The sequence below is a fragment of the Lissotriton helveticus genome, chromosome 3_1, assembly GCF_964261635.1.
Source record: "Lissotriton helveticus chromosome 3_1, aLisHel1.1, whole genome shotgun sequence".
Classification (NCBI taxonomy): Eukaryota; Metazoa; Chordata; class Amphibia; order Caudata; family Salamandridae; genus Lissotriton; species Lissotriton helveticus.
The window spans coordinates 1,918,263,061-1,918,285,555 of NC_136061.1; the positions used below are offsets into that span (position 1 = coordinate 1,918,263,061).

The 22,495-nt window shown below is 45.8% G+C and overlaps 1 protein-coding gene across 2 annotated transcripts in view; it reads right to left on the reverse strand.

Moving 5' to 3' along the window:
• The window catches only part of PTPN5 (protein tyrosine phosphatase non-receptor type 5), a 588,489-nt gene extending 566,660 nt beyond the window's left edge, over positions 1–21,829 (reverse strand). For both annotated transcript variants that reach the window (XM_078684059.1, XM_078684058.1), the window contains exon 1: positions 21,707–21,829. The gene's annotated coding sequence lies outside the window, so the exon portion shown is untranslated. The remainder of the gene's footprint in view (positions 1–21,706) is intronic.
• Positions 21,830–22,495: the final 666 nt, after the last annotated feature.

The following is a 22,495-nucleotide window of genomic DNA, read 5'->3' on the forward strand; positions in this document are numbered from 1 at the left end:
AGATTCGTGGGTGTGACGAGACCCGTGGGACCGGCCATCTTCAAGACCTGCACGACGCTTCACCAGCACGACCCCCGAGAGACCCTCGAGTAAGTGCACTGGGGTTTGAGAAGCCCTAACCCTAAGCAGCTCCAGCACCGAAGTCCAGCCTCCCAGCATCCACGAGATCTGCGTGGGGCCCTTCTGCTTCCTTGCTGCTTGCCACGTTGTCCGGTCACTTGCCCGTTGGCTAGTGACCCTCTTGACGACGTACCACGACGTTTTCACCGCTGGTCTAGGTCCCCTAGACTGGCCCTTGCTTCTTGTCCAACAAGAAGTGCCCTGGACCCTCCTGGTCCCCTCCAGACGCCATCTTGACTCCACCGCGTGGGCTTGCCTTTGCCAAGGTTTGTTGCTCAAATCCTGAGTCCAGCATCGCCGACAGCCTCGTGGGACAGCTCGCACCTCCAGCCTGGACGCCGACAACACCTCCTAGCCCGTGTGACTGCAGAGTCCAGCGTCGCCCACTCACCTGGTCGAGGTGACTTCATCCGGTGCCATCCTGGTGCCCACATAATCACTGGCTAGTGATTAAGAACTAAGTCCCCTCTGCTTTCAGGTCGTCTCCTTCACTGATCCAGCCTTGGATCACACCGAACTTCTTCACTGGTCGCCTGCCAGCAACTTCTTCTTTCAGGCTCCATAGACTTCAACGAGGATTCCCGAAATCTTTTGAACCCTATGCAGCCGCGGCCCCTGGGCTAGGTAACTTGAGTATTTCGGTACTCCAGCACAGGTTCACTATCCAAGTGTCCAGATCCTTTTTCGTTTTCAGTCTATCTAGTCGGATTCGTCCGGAAACAGTAACTTTAGAAACGCTAGCATCCATAGACTTCTTCCCGCATCCCGCGTGAGAGTGCACACTCTGCACCCGATCTCCCTAGGCCTCCTGCTCGTAATCTTAAGGTTCAGTAGTGTAGTCCTAGCAATCCTGAAGCCTCTGGACCTTGTTACTTACCTGCTTGTATTTCGCATTCCACTTTTTGTGTATATGGTTTTTCGTGCCCCTCGGGCATTTGTGTAAATTGTGCAACTTAAAGTATTTTCGTAAGAGTTTTGTATTGTGCTTAGCTCCCTGACTCATAAAGAGTTCAGGGTAGACTTGTTATAAATAAATATCCTTTATTTTCATAACAACTTGTGTGGTGTCCTTTCACTTGGTGTTCAAGGGGTATATATGATGGTTAAACAGCTGGCTTAACACGCCCTCTAGAGTTTAGCCTGAAGACTGCTCGTGTCCATGCTACTAGGATAGCTGGTCTGAAAGGTTGACTTACAACCAATCATCAATAAGGGTTGTTTGGTATGATACACAGTGATCACTAGAATAGTGAACACTATATATCAGGCCAACTTCTCACAATCTTCACCACCAAAGAGGTTCTTGGTAACTCGGGTCTAGCTTGGCAAACAGGTGCTATAAAATATCTAGGGATAGAATTCACCGATAACTTACTGAGCACCATCAAACACAACGAGACGTTGACACTGACAAAAGTTAAAAAAAATCCTTGATGGCTGGTCCCCACGTTTTATCACTTGGTGGGGAAGAGCTGAAACTATAAAAATGATGATATCGCCACTAATCAACTATCTGAGCACTATGCTACCCCTTACCTTCTCCAAAGAATTCCTATCCAAACTTGATAAACTGATTTCCTCTTTCCTTTGGCAAGGGAAAAAGGCCAGAATTAGCCTGAAAAAACTACGCCTTGATAAATCCCTAGGAGGCGTCAATCTGGCTGACTATAAGCTTTATCAAACTGCATTTTTAGCCAGACAAGGGTCATTTTGGCTAACTCCTCACACGGACTACACCCCGGTGTGGCTTTCGGTGGAAAAATCCCTTCTTCAAGGCCTTAACCCCTCCGCACTCCTCACTACCAAACCACAACCGAATGTAACTTCAGGTACCATCTTCAGACACACGAAGGCTGCCCTCCTTCATGTAAGCAAATTTCTACCCCACCAATTCCGTAAGTCAATGTGGGAATCGCTGTGGCACAATAACAAACTGCTATACAAGGGGAAACCACTGAATAATCTTACTTGGATAGAGAAGGGTATACACTTCCCTCATCAGCTATTCGATGGTTCGTCGCCTCTCACTTTCTGCGAGTTACAAAATAGGTTTCAACTCCAGTGCATAGATTTCTATTACTTCTTACACCTCAAAGTGGCAATCACCAAAGCAGATCTGAATGACATCACCCCCTCCCTTCCTGGCTACCTTCACACACTTAATAGAATGGGTCATCAGGTGTCCAGAATATACAAATTGATCCGCCCACAGAGCTCCAAACTAACAACATCCACACAGTCTTTTTGGGACTCATACTCTTCCACACCTACTTCAGAAGCTGAGTGGGCCAAAATATGGGAGTCTACCACACGACACAAAATTAGCCCTACGCTATCCCAAACTAAATTCTGGCTTCTTCATAAAGCTTTCTGGACTCCCAAAAGACTCTTCTTGCACAACATCAAAGAAGATGACTCCTGCTGGAACTGCATGGCGGAGGGTGGGGACCTTGAACATCTAATATTCAAATGCCCTTGTGTCTCCGACTACTGGGATAGAATCTTCGAGTTCATTACCAAAGTGCTACATGTTTCGCTCCCGAGAGAATTTGCAACCTTAGTCTTGGGTTTTACCAAAGCTGTCACCCTCAATGAAAATGACAAAGCCCTACTTGATCTACTCCTGACAGCGGCGGTTAAAATAATACTGAATAACTGGAAGGACACAGGCAAAGCCTCTTTCCCCCACTGGCTCAACTGGGTTTCGAATCTTAGAGGAGCCGACAATATAGCGCTTGCCTCTACTCCCTGGCGTCCCCCACATAGGAAACTATGGTCCTCGCTCGACGCTCACTTCGACCTGTTCAAACCGCCATGATTACCTGATGCCCACATGCACCCTTATCGATAAAATCCTTTCAATACCTGCCAGCTTAATTGTTGATCTACACTTTGTCATAGACCGTATTGCCTCTTTGTCCAAGATACTGTCCTCACTAATATGTATGATTAACTAGCACCTCTTACTGTTGTGACGCTTGAAATTGTGCTGATGCAATGCCTATTTCTTTTATTTATTGTCTGTATTTAATGTATCCCTACCTCTGTTCCCGTTATACTATGCTTTTGTTGATACTTGAACCTTGCCTGATATATGCTCATTATTGTAATGCTCGCTTATCTCTCTCAATAAACTTTTTTGTGAACTAAAAAAAAAAAAGACTTCAAAAAACATATAATATATACACAAACAGAAAACAGAAAGAAGCACTGTCTGTAGCCTGTTGTTTCTGTAACCGCGCCTTCAGTTAAGCTCTGCGCTGACCCTTGGAAGTTTTTGGGAAACTTTGCGGAATTCCAAGGAGTGAAGCTCTGCAAACTCCGCCCAGGCCTGCTCTTGAGGTGGAGGTGGTACATCCTCTCGCCATGTTTGTTGTTTACATACAGAGAGAAACCATAGAAGAGAGTAGGATTGAACCCTTTGAGCTTCATTATGGGAACCCTGTGCAAGGGCCTCTCAATCTGGTGAAGGAGGGATGAGAGCAAGCTCTGAGAAAAGCCCCCCACATGTGGTCAGCTACATGTTGGTGCCCTGTACCCAGATTAAGTGCTTCTAGAAGGACAAAAAGAATCTAGGAGGTAATTAAATTGTGGTATGGCCATGAGGCCACCCTGGTCATGTTTCAGCCTGGCCAAAAAGTGTCAGTGATGGAGCCTGTAGAGCCATGGGTGGCAAAGATTGATGGTCTGGGCCCTATGAGGTGAAAGAGCGCAAGAGTGAGGCACCTTCTTGGTGGAACTCGAGACTCTCAGGAACCCTTTAAGGGTTTTGCATGCCAATCGCCTGAAGCCCCACTTTGAGAGCTCGGAGGTAACCATGCTTCTGGTCAAGAATGATATAGTAGAGGAGGAAAGTGAACCTCTCACCAACCTCCTTTCTTCCAAAGAGCAGGATGAGTCAGTGGAGGGTGTCAGCCTATGCCCTACCCTAACCCTAGAGCAGCAGAGGGACTGCCCCCAGTCTTGGGCAGTTTGCCTCTCTTTTCACCTACACCCCAGGACTCACCACATGGAGCACCATGATATTGATACCAGGGACAGTATGCCTGTGAAGAGCAAAATCTACAGGCTATCTGATAAGATGAGAGTCAGCTTAAAAGAAGTCCCCAAAATGCTGGAGTTAGGGGTCATTGAGCCCTCAAACAGTCCTTGGTCCAGCCCAGTGGTGTTAGTCCCCAAGGCTGCTCCTCCAGGCACCACCCCAGAACTTAGGTTCTGCATGGATTACCAGTGGCTCAATGCTATCACCAAGACAGAAGAACACCCCATCCCAAAGCTGATGAGCTCATAGATCAGTTGGGAGTTGCCAAGTTCCAAAGCAAGTTTGATTATTGTCTGAGTGCTGGCAGATTGCCTTGACCGAGGTGGCTTAAGAGAGGTTTGCAGTTCCAGGTCAGGGTAATGCCCTTCAGGTTGAAGAATACCCCTGCCACCTTCCAGAGGTTGGATGACCTTGCTGGGTTGGAGAACCTCTGTGTCGCCTACCTGGACAACATTGTGGTTTTCAGCTCCAGCTGGGAGGACCATTTGTACTACTTCAGGGAGGTGCTTCAGGTTCTACAAAGGGCAGGCATGACTATCAATACAAGTAAGTGCCAGATAGGGCAGGGTCTGTGGTCTACTTGGGACACCAGGTGGAGGAAGACAAGATACACCCCCCTCCAGGTCAAAATCCAAAGCATTCTTGCTTGGGAACCCCCAAGACCCAGACAGAGGTGAAAGCCTTCCTAGGCCTCGCCGGATACTACTGAAGATTTGTCGAGGCATAAGACTCCATTGTTGCTCTATTGACAAAGTAAACTTCTAAGAAGCAGCCCAGACAGGTGATCTGGATGGAGCAGTGCCAGAATGCTTTTGATACCCTGAAAAAGGCCATGTGCACAACCCCCATGCTCAAGGCCCCAGACTTCTCTACAGAATTGATTGTGCAGACAGACACCTCAGAGTAATGCATAGGGGCTGTGCTCTCACAGCTGAATGAATAGGGCTGGCATCAACCTGTAGACTTCATTACCAGGAGGTTACATCCCAGGGAGCAGAGGTGGAGTGTACTAGAAAGGGAAGCCTTTGCACTGGTCTGGGCACTGAAGAAGCTGAGACCATATCTGTATGGTGCTCACTTCCTGGTTCAGAAGACCACAGACCCCTCGGATGGCTAATGCAGATGAGGGGTGAGAATCACAAACTGTTTAGGTGGCCCATCTCCCAACAAGGAATGGACTTTATGGTGGAACACCGTCCTCGAACAGACCACGCCAATGCTGATAGTCTCTCTAAGTGTTTCCACCGTAATTATTAGACCTCCTAGCGGGTTTGGTAGTTCTCCCCACTTCCAGCTACGGGCCACATTTTAGACCTGGCATCCTTGGTGTGGTTTTCCCCTAAAGTCTTGCCTTCAACCCTCCTGTCTTGCTGACTTTGTTTTTGCTGACATTAGGACACTTTCCCACTGCTAGCCAGTGCTAAAGTGCTTTTGCTCTCTCTTTAAAACATGGTAGAATTGGCTTATACCCAATTGGTATATTTAATTTAGTGGTAATATCCTAGTAAAGTGGCACTACCTGTGCCCATGGCCTGTAAATTAAATACTAGTGGGCCTGCAGCATTGACTTAACTAGCCCCTTAAACATGTCTCAGGCCAGCTATTGAAGCCTGTGTGTGTGGTTTTAAACCACTTTGACCTCGCAAGATAAACATCTTGCCAGGCCCAAATATTCCTTTTTAATATATGTATGCCACCCCTAGGGTAGTCCCTGAACAGCCTAGAGGGCTGCAAGTTTGGCATGCACTTTTTAGTTTTACATGTCCTGGTAGTGAAAAACTTACTTTTTACTACTGCAAGACCTACTTTTCTCATAGGATAAAATTGAACTTGCATTATTACACTTAATAAGCTGTAACTTCCAAATGGGAACAGGTATTCAGTTCATGTTTGGTGTCTTTGGAATTGTAATGAAAAAGCCTCTCTTTTTGTAAAGTCAGATTTCAAATTACAATTTAGAAAATGCCACTTTTAGAGAGTTGCCATTTTCCATCCTTAGCTATTTAGGGCCTAATTATGAGGCTGGTGGTCCGAGGACAGCCAAACTTCCGGGGGCACGGCAGTGACCTCCAGCCACCAGCAGGCTGACCACCCAATTACAACTTGGGTATTCAGACTACCATTGCACCGCCGCAAATGCCAGGGAGCCACCGTTCCCGGTAAACAACCTTTACAACGCAACTTTTACCACGCAGTGCCTTTACAACGCAACTTTTACAACGCAAACTATTACAACGCATTGCGCTGGGGGGCGCTCTAGGATAGGGAATAGGTTTAATGTACTATCCAACACCTTCCCTACTATCTACGGGGACTGGAGTTGGAATAGTAAATTAAACAATTCACTATCCAGCGCCTAAAAGCACTATGCGTTGTAATGGTATGCGTTGTAAAAACCGTGTTGTAAAAGCATGCGATGTAAAAGCATGCATTGTAATGTCATACATCCACCGTTCCCTGGTGGTGGTGCAGTGGTCAGGGGCTCAGCAATATGCTGGTGGAGCCGCTGTAGCACTGCCATGCATATTACAAGTTCCATGATTGCCAGCGGTATCATGGAGTTCTTTATTCCATGAAAAGGCTGGCGGTCCTGAAACAAAGGGACCCTACAGGGTCTCCTGTTGCCCATGAGCATGGGGATGCATGCATGGAGGCACAACATGTGATCCCTGTGGGCATGCACCCTAGTTACTGCACCCTAGTTCCTGCACAGTTCATGCCATGCAGGAACTGTTATTGGTGTTCCCTTTGAGGTGCCCATTTTCAAAGGCACTACCATGGGACTACCAAAAAAGCCGGTCAGACATGAGGAAACTCGTAATCTGGCAGGCAGTACACACAAGGGTTTGGCGGTGCGGGAGTGGGCAGTCAACGTGGCAGTCCGCTTCCGCAATGCCAAACTCTTAATCAGGCCCTTAGTGCCTGCACCCTGTCTCTGAGTCAAATGACTACGTGTAGCTGAGATTTGAGCTTTGTATATTTCTTCGAGACTGCCATACACAATAGAGAGCTTAGGTGTGCATGAATGGGCATCACTGGCAGGATGGGAGGGCAGAGCTGGGCAAAGTCCTACTTACACTTGAGTAGGTTGTGTCCTGCCTCAACACAACGGGATGCACATAGCCCCTGTAGTTAGGCTGGAGCAAGGACATGGGAGGCAGGAAGGGAACCTTCAGAAGCCTCTCTCATTTCAAAGGAAGCAACTCGCATACATGTTGGACCTCATACACCAACTCTTCAGTACACTTCTGGACCTGTGGAGACTCTGCCAGGAACAAGGACTGCTGTGCTGCTGAAAGGACTACCACTCTCCTGGACTCCTGCCATGCTGGACTACTGCCTTGCTGGAATGCTACCTTACTGGATTGATGCTCTATCGCTCTCCTACCTGAATAAGAGGGATTTAATCTGTACCTGGACCCAGGACTCCCAGAGTGACTCCAAGGGGTAGTCTGTTAGCCTCTTGTATAGAGCCACAGGGACATAACAGGCTCCCAAACACCTAAACCAGCATCCAGATTCAGCGGGAGTAGGTCGCTGGCCCCCCAAATGGTGCCCCTTGGGTCCTGAACCTTTGGTGTGGCCTCAGTGGGGCTGAATTGAAGTTTTGGGGCTCTTCACGATCAGGAATGGGCCAGTTGGTGCCAAAACCTTGTTGTTCGCACTGCCTGCTAATGCGAAATTCCGTCAATGAGATCCTTCATGCTACAGCATCATCCTCTCTCGGGAAGCGCCACCGCGCAGCTCAAGCCCAACTCTTCACGATGACAACAGGACCTTCGTGCTATAGTGACAACCGTCCATGACTCTAGGCTTGTTCTTAGTGCTACATTGACAACTGCCTGCAATGCTCCCCTGCTCCGTGAAACACCCTCCACCATGGATGGGACTCTTTGCGCTGGACTGAGAAGGTAACTTTTTAGTGACTCTCCGGTTCTACTGATTGGATTTTTGTCACTTTGCTCTTCATTTATTTAGTAAAATGTACTCTATTTTTCTAAATTGGTGAGGGGTTTATTTTTCATGTTGTGTTTTCACTTTATTACTGTTTGAAGTGTTGCATAAATACTTTGAACTTTGCCTCTAAATTAAGCCTGACTGCTCTGTGCCAAGCTACTAGAGGTTTGAGCTCAGGTTAATTTGGGGGTTGCTTGTGCCTCAGCCAGGCAAGGACTGTGGTTACTTCTTGAGTAGGGTTTCACCCTCCTCAACCAGTAACCCAATGTCTCACAATACACATCATCCAAAAGTCCCCAGTTGCCAACTCTCTTACAGCAGCTATCTCCACCTGCGGTGTGCAGTCAACCTGTATAGCCTGGCATCCAACCAGACCCGGCGTCCAAGCCTTTGAAGGTTACCAACACCCAAATGGCACAGACTTTTTCTGTGTGCAGCAGGAGTTGGCCAGAGAGCAAGGCCCTGCATCCAACAGCCTGCTGGGGTAAACCTGTGCTGCACTTGCCCAGATTGAAATTAGGGTATGAGAGCTGTGTTTGAAGAGAAAGGACTAGCAGAATTACCTAACTAGTGGCTTCCGTGTCATAGCGACTGGCATTTTTAAAATTTTCTTCATGTGGCTGCTGATTTTTTAGAATGAGATTGATGGGCCAAACAGTTGTAAGAACCATAAATACTGAACAGTTCGAGGTGGGTTTAGGCTAGTTCTTTCGGGCTCCAAGGCAATCCAGATTAGTAAATGTTAAATTCTGACATGATGGGGGCTGCTCTTAGAAGAGTAACGTCAAGTTTGTTGCATAAACAAGCATTCATCAGCAGTGATTTTTCGAAGAAAACTTGCAACATTTTTTCTCATGTATTGAAGTATTGCAGTCCAGGTTTGTACTACCCATTAAGATTTCATATGTATAAAGCTGAATTTCTTGCCCAAGGCTTAGACAGGCTAATAAACAGAATTTAGGAAGCATGCTTTCTCGTGAGATGGAGGAATCCATTGTGATCAGGGGTATGTGCAGCGTCATGTTTGATTTCTGTTAACATAAAATGCTGTTGAAATTTACAATGGGCCCGCCAGGGACCCCTGTAGAACAGCTTGTGGGTCTGGTTCTATATTTGTAGTATGTGAAGATTCTGTGAATGTACTGGAAGGATTAGATTTGTCCTCAATAAAATAAGATGAGTAAGCAAAGTCTCTTTTTAGAAATACCCTTGAAGATTTATAGCGCCAATGTATTATGTTTCTGGTTAGTACAGAAATAATTTTTAATACAGGGATTTGTTTACTCGCTTTTGTAGCTTATGCTCTTTCTTTAGGGATTTTTGGATTATTTGTGCAAATGTGTTGTTTTAAATTCAGCAATTTATTTCTCAGTGCTCTTAGGTTTCTGGGGGGGTTTGCTCGAATTCCTAATTAATTCTAAGGCTGCACATATAATTTTAACAATAGTCTGAATCCAGAATTATTAAAATTTTCTTTCTGGCTGTCCGGACTTTTTTAGAATCACTACCCACCTCACCACTGTTCTATGATCACTACTGCCTTAAACCTAAGGTAAAACCTCCTGGTGGAGGGTGCACACACAAAAAACGACCCAATGATTACGCACGCACGTGTAAATAAAAGCGGGGACACAGTATATACCGCTAAGAGACATTTCCAACATACACGTGTATGAGGGTCATATTTTGGGAGATACCAACTACCGACCTGCAAAACCTTGGTTTAAGCAGGACTAGTGATCCTTTCCCCTTCTTGATTAGGAGATTATACTACGGAGGCTGAAAGGATTCATACTCTGCCTCCCCCTCCTTATGATTATACATGTTGAGCAGCGCACAGCTGTGGGAGATTTCTTCATAGGAATCTGAAAAAGAAGCTTTGATATCAACCTGCCGAAGAAGACACCGTCGTCATGGCAGGCAGTTTTGGACTCAGTTATTCGACTGAGGATATAGATGAAATTTTGGCAGGACCACCTCTACTCATGGAAGGTGACCTCAACCAGACTCTGTCTTCCGCGGCGGAATGGGACGAGTTAAGTGAAGTGAAGAAAGAACAAGTACGCACGGCTGTACACGGGATAATAATGACCGAGTATCTTCGGGTCAATGCCGCCCCGAGAGGCCTGTGGGTGACACATTCACAACGGATCTTCTTAAAGGATCTAGCGTTTCAAAAAGACTGGTCCTCTATATCATGGAAATGCACAAGAGACTATCTAGTGCTAATAATCAAGACAGCCACTAGACTAACGGACGAACTCGCTGTCAAGATCGAGATCTTGGAGACAAAATTGAACAACACGGTTAATATAACCATCTATAAAACCCGTTTAGATGAAATCAATAAAGAAATGAAAGAAAGCCAAGAATACCTGACCCAAACAAAATTGCAGAAACTTGCAAAGGAATTGAAAAGGTTCTCATTAGAACGCATTCATCCATACAGTAGCAAAGACTACAAACCTAATGACAACTCTGATTCCAACAGTATGTCATCAGACAATAGCTCAGATCAGAGCGGAGATGAAACCACCAACCGCAGTCGAGGAAACTTTAGAAATAGGAGAGGACAGCGGAGAGGCCGTAGTAATTTCTGGCGCCCTCCATATTTCCATGACAACAGACAAGGAATACCATTCCATCCATTCAACCCTCAATTCCAAGGGTGGCCTAATCCCTATTTTCCAGTACCTATGAACCACCAAATGCAACCGCAAGGTGCCCAGAACTACCAACAAGGCCGTCCTTTTTTAGGGAATGGCCAGAGCAACCGCAGGTCCAGGCAAAAAGGAGTAACTTGGTCCGACCAGACAAGACAGGTCCAAACCAGAAGTGTCACCAAGGCCAAAACGGGGCAAGGTCCAACGACCTCATCGTGAATCTGACTGAATTAACACTAACAGAAGACCAAAAGGGCGTCCTAAATAAAGGATTAGGCTATGTACCAACTCCAAAAACAGACGTCTTCAAGACGAAATGTGAACTGGCAGACTTTTGCGTACCTTGAAACTGAAAGCTTTCTTCAAGGACGAGCAACGACCACCTCAAGAAGGAGATACCACCCTGAGAAACAAATCCAACTTTTTCCCACTAAACTCACAAGTACCCATTGAAATCAGTACTTTCGAACAAGCCATAATGAAGGAAGTGGATGAACTGAATCAACAACTTCCTAAACCCTTCCAGAACTTAACTAAAGCAGAAAATCTTGCTCTAACAGAACTAAAAAACAATAAAGACATTGTCATCAAACCAGCGGACAAAGGTGGGGGCATAGTCCTATTAACAACAGAAGGATACGACAGACAATGCATGGATCTATTGGCAGATACAAAATTCTACCAAGTAATGACGACTGACCCTACAGCACATTTCCAAAGAACGATAGCCCTGATGATTGAAGAAGCAGAAGCTAATAATTGGCTATCCAAAAAAGAGGCTGACTACTTGGAGACAAAGCACCAGTCATACCGTACTTTTACTCTCTGCCCAAAACGCATAAAGGAAGAATGCCACCACCAGGAAGACCAATCGTTTCTGGAATCAATTCCATCCTAGAGCCCCTATCCGAATTCGCAGACCAATATCTGAGACCATTGGTCCAAAAAACGCCTACCTACTTAAAAGACACGCGGGATTTGATCAACATGCTACTCAATTTTGAGTACTCAGAGAACACCATGCTCTTGGTAGGATTAGACGTCGAGAGCCTCTACACCAGCCTGCCACAACAGAAAACACTAGAGACTCTTGAAACAATACTTTTCAGCACCGATTGGCCTTACAAAACTCCAAGACATTTTGTACTGGAATGTTGCAGACTGGCTCTTACGGAGAATTTTTTCCAGTACAAAGATGCCCTCTTCCTCCAGCGACACGGCACGTCAATGGGCAGCACCTTTGCGCCAAGCGTGGCCGGTCTGTATGTGAGTACCTTTGAGCAGACCTACATACATAATGAAAACAACCCCTTCGTTCGTCATATACTCTTTTGGAAGAGATATATTGACGATATTCTGCTAATCTGGCAGGGAGACACAACATCCCTAAAAGATTTCCACATGTGGCTGGACAATCAAGATGAATGCTTGAAGTTCACATATATAGCCAATGCAAAAAGTCTGGATTTTTTGGACATCACCATTTTCTCAGAAGGCAACACTCTGCAAACAAGAACGTTTTTTAAACCAACGGCAAAAAACAGTCTGCTATCTTTCAATAGTTTTCACCCTCGGCCATTGAGAGAAAACCTCCCTTACAGCCAGTTCCTGCGATTAAGGAGAAATTGCAGCTCCTTGGCAGATTACAAGACTCAAGCCACTGATCTATGTGAAAAACTCACAGTTAGAGATTACCCCAGGAAAGTAATTTACTCTTGCAAAAAACGTGCCAGAAACCAACCGAGAGAGTCCCTCCTTGAAAGTCGTCCTAAACAGATCGACAACAGGACCACTTGTGTCACTACCTACAGTCCAATTACAAATCAAGTAAAGAAAATAATTAACCGTAACTGGAAAATCATAACATCTAACACCCTGACCTGGTCAAAACCAAGATTTGCTAACAAAAGGAGCAGAAACATCAAAGATCTATTGGTCCACACCAGACCACCACCAAAGAAAAAGAAAGAACAACCAAGATTATGGAACACCACCCCTGTAACTGGACACTATCCATGCGGCACATGCACAGCCTGCGCAACCACAGAACCTACTAAAGAATTGCAGCTACTTCCAAATTTTCTGTGGAAGTTAAGAAGGCACACCAACTGCAACACAAGCCATGTCATCTACATGATCACCTGTCCTTGTGGCATGAGGTACATAGGGGTGACATGCCGCAAGGCTAAACAACGACTCTGTGAACACGGGAGCAATCTAAATTGTAAGAAAACCACAACCAAGATGTCGACCCACTACAAAGAACTAGGTCACACAGTAGATGACCTCCACTGGGTAATCCTAGAGACCCTGGAAACAGTGGACAGAAATGCAGCAAAAATCCTATTCGAGAAGGAACAACGCTGGGTCCACAGACTCAAAACAGATACCCTGGGCCTCAACGATTCTATTCCTTGGTTATCTCTAAATAGATAACCCAATTATGAGATGTCCACTTCCTTAACACGATACCATTGAGAAACTATATGTGCCCTAACCACGGTGAACTAAGATGGTCTAAAAACATGAGATTTAATCCCTCAGGAGAAGTTTCGCTTTGTCCCAATGGACATAAGAATTAACGCAAATAACTATTTGGTCTATACAACAAAAAGTCCCTGATCATAGTTTGAAACAGGTTCTTCTAAGAACCTTCAGGTTGCCCATATATTTGTACCAATGCGGTAAATAAAAAAGGGCCCCCCCTAGCTTACACGTACTTTATTTATGTGGTAAACAATTCATAACCCCAAAATAAGGGCCCCGCCTAACGCTAATCTCGGCCCGCCCCGGGTTAACAACAGAATCAGGAAACTGTCATTTACTCCATTTTTATACCTTTATAATTAATTCTTCAAGCCCGCAATAATATTCTTACAATTTGTAAGCATAGCAATTTAATATACGCTAGCAATTTAATATACGCTAAAAACATCCTTCCTATTTCTTAAATACAATAATTTGCGCTATAGTATTTTGTCTATGACTATAGTTTCGCAGTACAAATCCACCCGGAAATGATCGCTCTCCGATTCCGGGTGACGAGTAGAAGGAACCCAGGTAGTCGAAGAGACTGCGCTTTCTCCAGATACCAGAACCGCAAGTAAAGAATCCTCTTCCCTAACCCCTTTCCTCTTACAATTCCTACAGTGAGGCCTCTCTCCTCCTGCCTAAATCCCCGAAGAAGCAATTTCTTGATTTAAATAAGGTACGCCGCAATACCACATAATCTATCTCGCAATAAGCACCCATAGCGAGCGCATTACGAATCGAGTTACGTGCTATAGCAATACTTAACCAAATACAGACCCCATATGAACACAACAGATCACAATAAGGAGCATAATTGTATATTGTTAAACCACAACACGCACGAACAGTGAATTATCATCTGAGCACTGAATGTATGCAGCGTTATAAACGCAATCCACGAGGCGTTTTTTTACCGAATACCACTTAGTCATCTCACCATAGACCACGCACCAGACTAAGTAAGGTCACAGCGAATTTTAGAGCTATGGGCACACCACTACAGTATAACTCGAATCACCTCCGCCCGCCGCAGCATGACAATGGGAGAGTTGACGCCAGAAATGAGTGTTGTTCATTGAAAAGTATTGCCATTTTTTAGTTCCTTGTCGAAATCATTAGATTTCGTAAGAGTACACTTGTACATAATTATATGTTTCCCATACCCTATCTCCCTGTACGTTGTGTGTATGTTTGTCCATTTTTACTTACAGGTACAATGATGCCTTTCCCTCCTGAAGAATCAGGTCAATAAACTTTTATTCTTCACACCTTCTTTCACGCTTTCACCCCCATTGGTCCTGACGAAAGCCTACTGATCTTCTGACTACCCAAGGCTGAAACATGTTGACCTCTTTTTAATTTTCACATGAAGTGCGCTCGAATTCCTAATTAATTCTAAGGCTGCACATATAATTTTAACAATAGTCCGAATCCAGAATTATTAAAATTTTCTTTCTGGCTGTCCGGACTTTTTTAGAATCACTACCCACCTCACCACTGTTCTATGATCACTACTGCCTTAAACCTAAGGTAAAACCTCCTGGTGGAGGGTGCACACACAAAAAACGACCCAATGATTACGCACGCACGTGTAAATAAAAGCGGGGACACAGTATATACACCGCTAAGAGACATTTCCAACATACACGTGTATGAGGGTCATATTTTGGGAGATACCAACTACCGACCTGCAAAACCTTGGTTTAAGCAGGACTAGTGATCCTTTCCCCTTCTTGATTAGGAGATTATACTACGGAGACTGAAAGGATTCATACTCTGCCTCCCCCCTCCTTATGATTATACACGGGGTTTGCCGCATGCCAGATGGGAGTTTTTTCTCAATGTTTTTCTTCACTATTTCAATTCTTTGAGATGTTTTGTGGTCTTGGAGTGGGCTGACTCAATGGACATCTTTTGTGTTGGTCCCCCCCAATTTTGCTCTATCTGTTTTCCTTCACATAGAACTCCTTTCACTTGATTCTGCTAACCAGGAATAGAGTACTTGTTCTCCCCTTTAAGCATGTATATATTGGCTCAACCCTAATTGACATATTTAACTTTTCTTTAAGGCCATAGTATGTAGTGCAGAAATGCGCCCATTGCATGGAAAGTTAAGTATCACTTGTGGACTGCAGCACTGACTGTGCCATCCACTAAAGTGACAAAGAAAACATGGCTTCAGAGGTGAACTGTGGGATTGTTTGCAGTAGGACAAAAAAGACCTTCTGCAAAAGTTGAAAGGGTTGCCCCAGGGAGCATTTAGTACGATGGTCAGGAATGACTTGGGAGTCACCCACTAGTTGGTGGCAAGCATAAATATGGCTCCCTAAGACAGATTCCTCATAACAAACACTTTCTGGACAATCGGAATCAGAAGACGACTGAACCCTGCTTGCTGTAACCTGAGAGGAACCGTAGTGCACTGGACTTGCATCTCATTGTACCTAGGACAAAAAAGTGGACTTCAAGGTTCAGCTGGCTGACCTTCTGCATGGCTATAGGGGCACAATTAGCTGAAAGAGGTCTTTTTCTGAAGTTACCATTTGACCAGTACTGAGTAGACATAGACTAGATCTTTCTGGTGGCCTCTGCTAAAGTGAGTTCTGGTCACTAACAGCTGTCCCTGAGGCCATGGGAGCCTTAGAAGTTACATAGAGGAGCTGTTCTCGAACCCCTAAATGTTGGAACTTAACATTTTTAGACTTCCAAATGGGTGGTATCCAAGACCTTTTGATTTTAAAAAAACAAGATGAGTGCAATACAATGTCATTCACATTTTACTTCCACCCAGTATAGCATAGGGCAGAGGGTCAGCCCAGTTCAACCACCGAATAACTTCACTTTGAGTAACTGTATTTCGCTCTTTTACAAAGAGCACATACTGTCGTTCTCTTCAGTGCCTGTGTTTTTTTTTTACTTTATGACTTTGGTGTTGCCTTTGTGTTTAGAATCTAATGTGATAGCAAGAAGCTGTCTACTGAGTTTGTTGTGGTAGCAGAAAGCTTCTTAGCAGCTCTTTGTGATGAGCACGAGGCTGTTCGAGCTTCATCAGTTCCTGGCACCTGCTAATGTGTTCTAAATTCATTGTTAAGTGTCCTTTATCTGACTGCTGATATTTCACAAATTGTGTCTATTTGAAACTGTTTTCATAAAGTTGTCGTTTTTTTAGTATGTGCATAATGCAGTGCATTGAAAACTGCACTCCTGTATGTCATGCTGCTTAAGTATTTTAATTGAGGTCTATAGCTAAATTTGTAAACCAATTTAGTTTGCATGCTCTGCTCATGTGGTTTTCTAGTGTACTCTCAGTGATCTTGTATGTCCAGCTTATACAGATATTAAACTATTATATTACTAAATTTAGCTTTGCCATGTATTCTAATTTCCTGTCCTACCTATCGAACTTTGCAATTGTATCTATCTGTCTACCTTTGAACCCTATCTGTCTTGCTATCTGTCTTCTCTATCTATCTTTGCCACTCTATCTGTCTGTCTGTCTGCATTTTCAACCCAGTCAATCTATCTGTCTACTCATATGTCAAACATACAATTTCAAATCAGAATACAATCAGCTTATACATACAAAAACATTTTGTCCAATCCTTTCAGAGCAGACAAAATATTTAAAATCAGCTCATATCAACATACTATGTCCAGTGATATCCATTTATATTTATAGATGTTTGTTTAGATATGTCTACTCTATCTTTGCAAGTCTATCTGTCTGTCTACCTTTGCACCTGTATCTGTCTACTCTATCTATCTTTTCAACTCTGTCTGTCTACCTTTGCTCTATCTATCTGTCTACCTTTGCAACTCTGTCTATTTATCTATCTGTCAATTCCATCTATTTTTGTAACTCTATCAGTCTACCTTTGCAACCTCATCTATGTCTCTACTCTATCTTTGTACCTCTAGCTGCCTGTTTGTCTACCTTTGCAACCCTGTCTGGCTATCTGTCTACTCTATTTATCTTTGCAACTCTATCTGCCTGTCTACCTTTGCAACCCTATCTGTCTACTCTGTCTATGATTGTACATCTGTCAGTCTATCAGTCTACCTTTGCAACCTAATCGTATCTATCTATTTATCTTTCTGTCTTTGTAAATCTATCTATCTATCTATCTATCTATCTATCTATCTATCTATCTGTATATCTAGGCAACTTTTGCCATCAATGCAACTGTCTCTATATATGCAAATCTATCTATCTGGCTAGCTAGCTAGCTATCTTTGCAACACTTTCTTTCGTTTTTGAAAAACCAGAGGTCTGCCCTAACTGCAGATACAGAGAGAAGAAAGTAAAATCATTTGAACTGAATATTGCTCACTCTAAGCTCCTCCTCTTAGGCACACGGCTTATACTCTCCTGCCTCCCCCCAAGAGCAATGAATGTCATCTTACACTAAGTGCAACTCAATATACAGTGTTTGTGTGTTTATGTGTGTGACTCTTCTGCACAGCGAAAAAAAATACGTTGCAACATATAAAGCGTTTCTCAGGGAATTTTATGAATGGTAAAAATACTCTAAATCACCATTCGTTAGTTTTATTTTACTGATGCGTATTTACCTATAAGCAGGCTTCGAGATAAGGCCTCACATGAGTATATGGATGTTTGTACTTTACCTATAGTCTTTGTATAAATGCAATTGAATTTGTGTTGTTTAAAGCTGAATAGAAAGCAATAGAACGATGCACATTGAGAGGAGGGAGGCCTTGCCATAATCATGATTGTTCCCAGCAGCAATAGAACATTGCATCCATGCGTACAAACGCATGAAAGGTGATTTGCCCCCACAAATGTAGTGGAAGTAATTCAACACCTGTGGCATCCTGTTGTGAAAAAGGTGCTGTGACACGGAGCCCGGGGGCTTATTGAGCCCGCTTAAACCCACTCAGTGACTATTTCTATTAAGAAAGCTAGGGGATGATGGTTCGTGCATGCACTAGGATTTGTGGCGTACTTGCTTTACCACTGATCCCATCATACAGGGTTTTTTCTTTGACCATGTATGGCGCTCCGCTGGCTTTTGCCTGGGTCCACTATGTAGGAATATCTTATACATTCATACTATCCTAGTTCGTGAATAGAGTAACCATCAATCAGTATGTTGGCATAATACTAGAAATGTCGTCTCATAAGTTCTGCGTGGTCCTCGTAATAAACATCCTCTGTGGCTTCCCCATCCAGAGGCTGGCACCGGTCGCTCAGACGTGGGGGTTTTCCAGTGAGCATGCAGTGGTTGCTGCATATTCCTTGAAGACACAGTTAACACCAGCTAAGCCCGTTTCTATGGAAACAGCACCAAGGTGCAAAGCACAATTAGCGGTGCAATGACAACGTTATTCACGCAATAAAAAGTAACTAACATTATTTATGGAAGGAAAAGGTTCATAACCGTCGGCATGGCGACGTCTATATGAAGTAAAAATTGGCATTATCTGATTAATACAAAAAGAACGCTGTCTGTATACATAGATGTGTGTATGGCTCCGACGTTTCTCTGATCATCTACGGCCTTCTTACAACCGTAAAGGCGGCACGTCAGATCCGGACACGCACCGTGCCCGGCTGGTGGCCGCTGCCTGCTGCCGGCTGCGTGCGGCCGCGGGACGCCATGGTAACGCGGCGTGAGGTACAGCCTCGCGGTGCCGCCGCGCGCCAAAGAGCGTCCCACGCCGCCTGCGCCGGACTGCAGCAGCGTGCGTCAGCCGCGCGGACACGTTCTCGCGACCACGGCAGTTGGCTCTGCAACAAACACCCGGACTGCGGTCCCGGCCGCGAGAATGGAACTACACAGGCGCGGCTGGATGTGTGCAAAAAGCGGATCATCATCGACCGAGAATTGAGCGAGGTCCGCGCATCGGCGAGGGAGCAGATCATTTGCTCTGTGTCCTTTGGGACGTGAACTACCTGGTGCACGGGCGAAAGAACAGCTATCGATCTTGAGAATTCATGCAAGGGCGAACGTGCCTCCAGCTCTCCAGACCATGCTGCATTCCTTGGCTCATGTGTTAGGCATGCACGGCCGCCGCTGCGCGCCCCCTTCGTCTGCATTTTACTACCTCCTGGCAGTCAGGAGCCGATATATCGCAGTAAACACTGACAGACCTTAACGTGTGAAGCTGCCGCGAGCTTCTTTTATTAAACGGGTGCCTCTGCAGTCTGCGGCCATGGCTGCACCAGTGCAACAAGTGCAGCGCGCCTCTCGCCCTGCACACGGCGGCAACTGGCAATTCGAGTACTATTGTCTGCTGCACTGCACGTGCACGAGCCACTGGGACAAAAGCTTAGCACACTAATGGCCATGGAGCATCGGTGTGCATGTGCTTATGAGGCTGAGATCCTGCGCGAGACGCAGAGACGGAAACACTGCACGTGTAAGGCCAGCTGGGGCTGGCTGCGGCACCAGGATGAGCTAATGAAGCTGGAACACCGCTGGTGCATTAGCTAAGGCCCCTGGAGTACCGGACATGCATAAGATTGGGAGGCTGCGATCATTCGCACGTAGGCGCTATTGACACCTGTTCTCTGCGCATGCATGAGCTAGTTACAATCAAACGCAGTTTGTTCATGCGCAGCCACTGCAATACTGCCAATGTCTGTGCTGGTCGCCTGTGCTCTAGCTAGGGAAACTGTACTTTCAAGAATCACTAACACTGGATTCTGCACGCCCATGAGCCAATGAGACTGGAATGTTCACATGTGTGAGGCAATAGGAAATAAACACGAAACACACGAGCTCATGAGAATGGAACACTGCATGTGTGGGGAAACTGCACCTGTTTCAGCAACGAGCGGGTGGAGGATGGACAAGTGAGAGTCAAAAGACGGGGTAATATAAACACAATTATAACATCAAATCACAAGAACGCAGGTACGCGACCTATATTGTCTAGAAACTGCACCTGTTCGAGGCATTTGCACCAAACGCCGCACATAAACACAAAGACCCACTGCACATATAAACTGAATGGAAGACTGGCCACATAGGAGTTAATTAGACCGGGGCCCTACACGTGTGAGTTAAAATTAGAGTGGAACACTGCACGTGCACAGGCTAATAAAACTGGAACCGCACGCGTGTATGAACAGAAGAAACTTGAACATTACAGCACACCCCCGGCACATGCCTGAGGTAACTACAGTGGAACATTGCACATTCATGCACTGGGACTATGCCAGCGCCTATGCTCGTGCTGCTAGTTGGGTGCTGGAAACGTATGCTCAAGTGGTAGTGACAGGCATGAATCACTGACACGGGAGGTGCGCGTTCAGGAGCTATTGAGAATAGTACGCTGCACACGTAGGGGATAGTAGTGAGAACTAAACACGACTCACGCATGAGGAAATAAGAGTCGTATGTTTCGGGTGTAGACACTAATAGCATTTCGAGCTTCACCTGTGCGAAGGGTGTGAGGAGAGAAGAACGCTGCGTGTGCAGGGTCAAATGAAAGTGGAACTGTGCACATGTGTGAGCTAACGAGAAACAAACTGCACACCTGTATGAAACGATGACAGGAAACAGAGCGCATTAAAACACTTCCTCTGGAGCTTTGCGTGGCATGAGCTGAAGCTGGATCGGTGCACCTGTATGAGTAAACGAGACCAGGGCACTATGCACATTTAAGCTATGAAAACCGACACACTGCACATGCATAAGGCTAGATTTGTATACAAACTGGAACATTGCACACCAGTCAACGAGACATGAATGTTGCACATGCTTGAACTAATATGCCTGGAGCACTGCACACGTATTAGTCAACGGGACTGGAACAATATACTCGTATTGATTAAAAAGACTGGAATATTGTAAATGTATGAGCTACCGGAAGTGCAATAGACCACACGATAGAGCTACTGGGGAACTAACGAGACCGGAACATTTCACGTGCATAATTTAACAGGGCCGGAACTCTGCTCGCGTGCAAGCCGAGAATGAAGCACTGAATACGTATGATCTAACCTGGCGTGGAGCAGTGCACATGCATGAGTTTAATCAGACTACAACACTGCACGTGTACGAGCTTGTGAGAGTAGATATGAGATAACCGGGACTGAAACATTTCACATGTATGATCTATTCAGATTGAAACACTGCAAAGGAATAAGCTATGCAGATTAAAACACTGCACATATATGAGCTAGTGAGAATGGAACACACGACAAACGTGCAAGCCGAGACAGATACACTGAGTAGCTATGAGTTAGTCAACAGTATACTACTGCACGTTTAGATAATCTGACTGGAGCGCTGCACATGTACGGGCTGGAGCTGAAAAACTGCGTAAATCTGAGCTAATGGTCCAGGGGCACTGCGGATGTTTGGGCTTGTAACAGTAAGGGCACACGCTAGCCCCTCACACGCACACTGAGGGTCTTTACCTGGCGAGAGTCGCAGGGCAGGAGCCTCGTCAAGCTGTCGGTCCTCTGTGCCTGCGGTCGCTGTCCAGCCGCCGGTGCTGAACTCCTTGCGGCGCCGCTGGTCCGGGCATTCATGAACCTTTTCCAAAGAGATTCGCCCCGTCTCCGAGGTCTCAGGTTCGTGCACACTGCTCTGGCGCCGGTGCACCCTGTCTCCGAGGATCATGCACCCTTGTTCCCAGCGCTCGTGCACCCTCCTCCCGGCGCTCGCGCACCCTGCTCCCGGCGCTCGTGCACACGGCCGCTGCGCTCGTGCACCCTGGCACCTGCGGCACTCAGGCCTAGGGCCCGCCGTGGCATCCGTAGTGTGAGGCCCCTGCCTACAGACTGAGCCCACCGCCCCCTCTCGTGCGCACGAATCTCTCCCCCCTCATCCTCCTCCTCTCCCCTTCTTTGCTCGCTCCCCCCACCCCTCAACTCTGTGACGGGCTGACAGGCCCTTCACAGCCGCCCACACCGCCTTTCCTGGATTACACGGCGGCGTGGCCCTCCACACATGAGGGGAGGGGTTACATCGGTGTCAGCAGGAGACGACTATAGATAGGCCCGCAGCAGGGCCCAGGAAGGGGTTAATACTTGGCCAATGCGGTTAGACGCGCGCTAATCCACCCACGTTTCTAGGACGCTTTTATCAATGACGTTTTCCACGCGGTGTGATTTAAGACCCTGCGCGTAAATTTGCTTTTTTTTAAAAAAAAATTAAAAACGACTCTGAGCAGCTGAAGTCACGACGTCCATATGCCGGGAGGT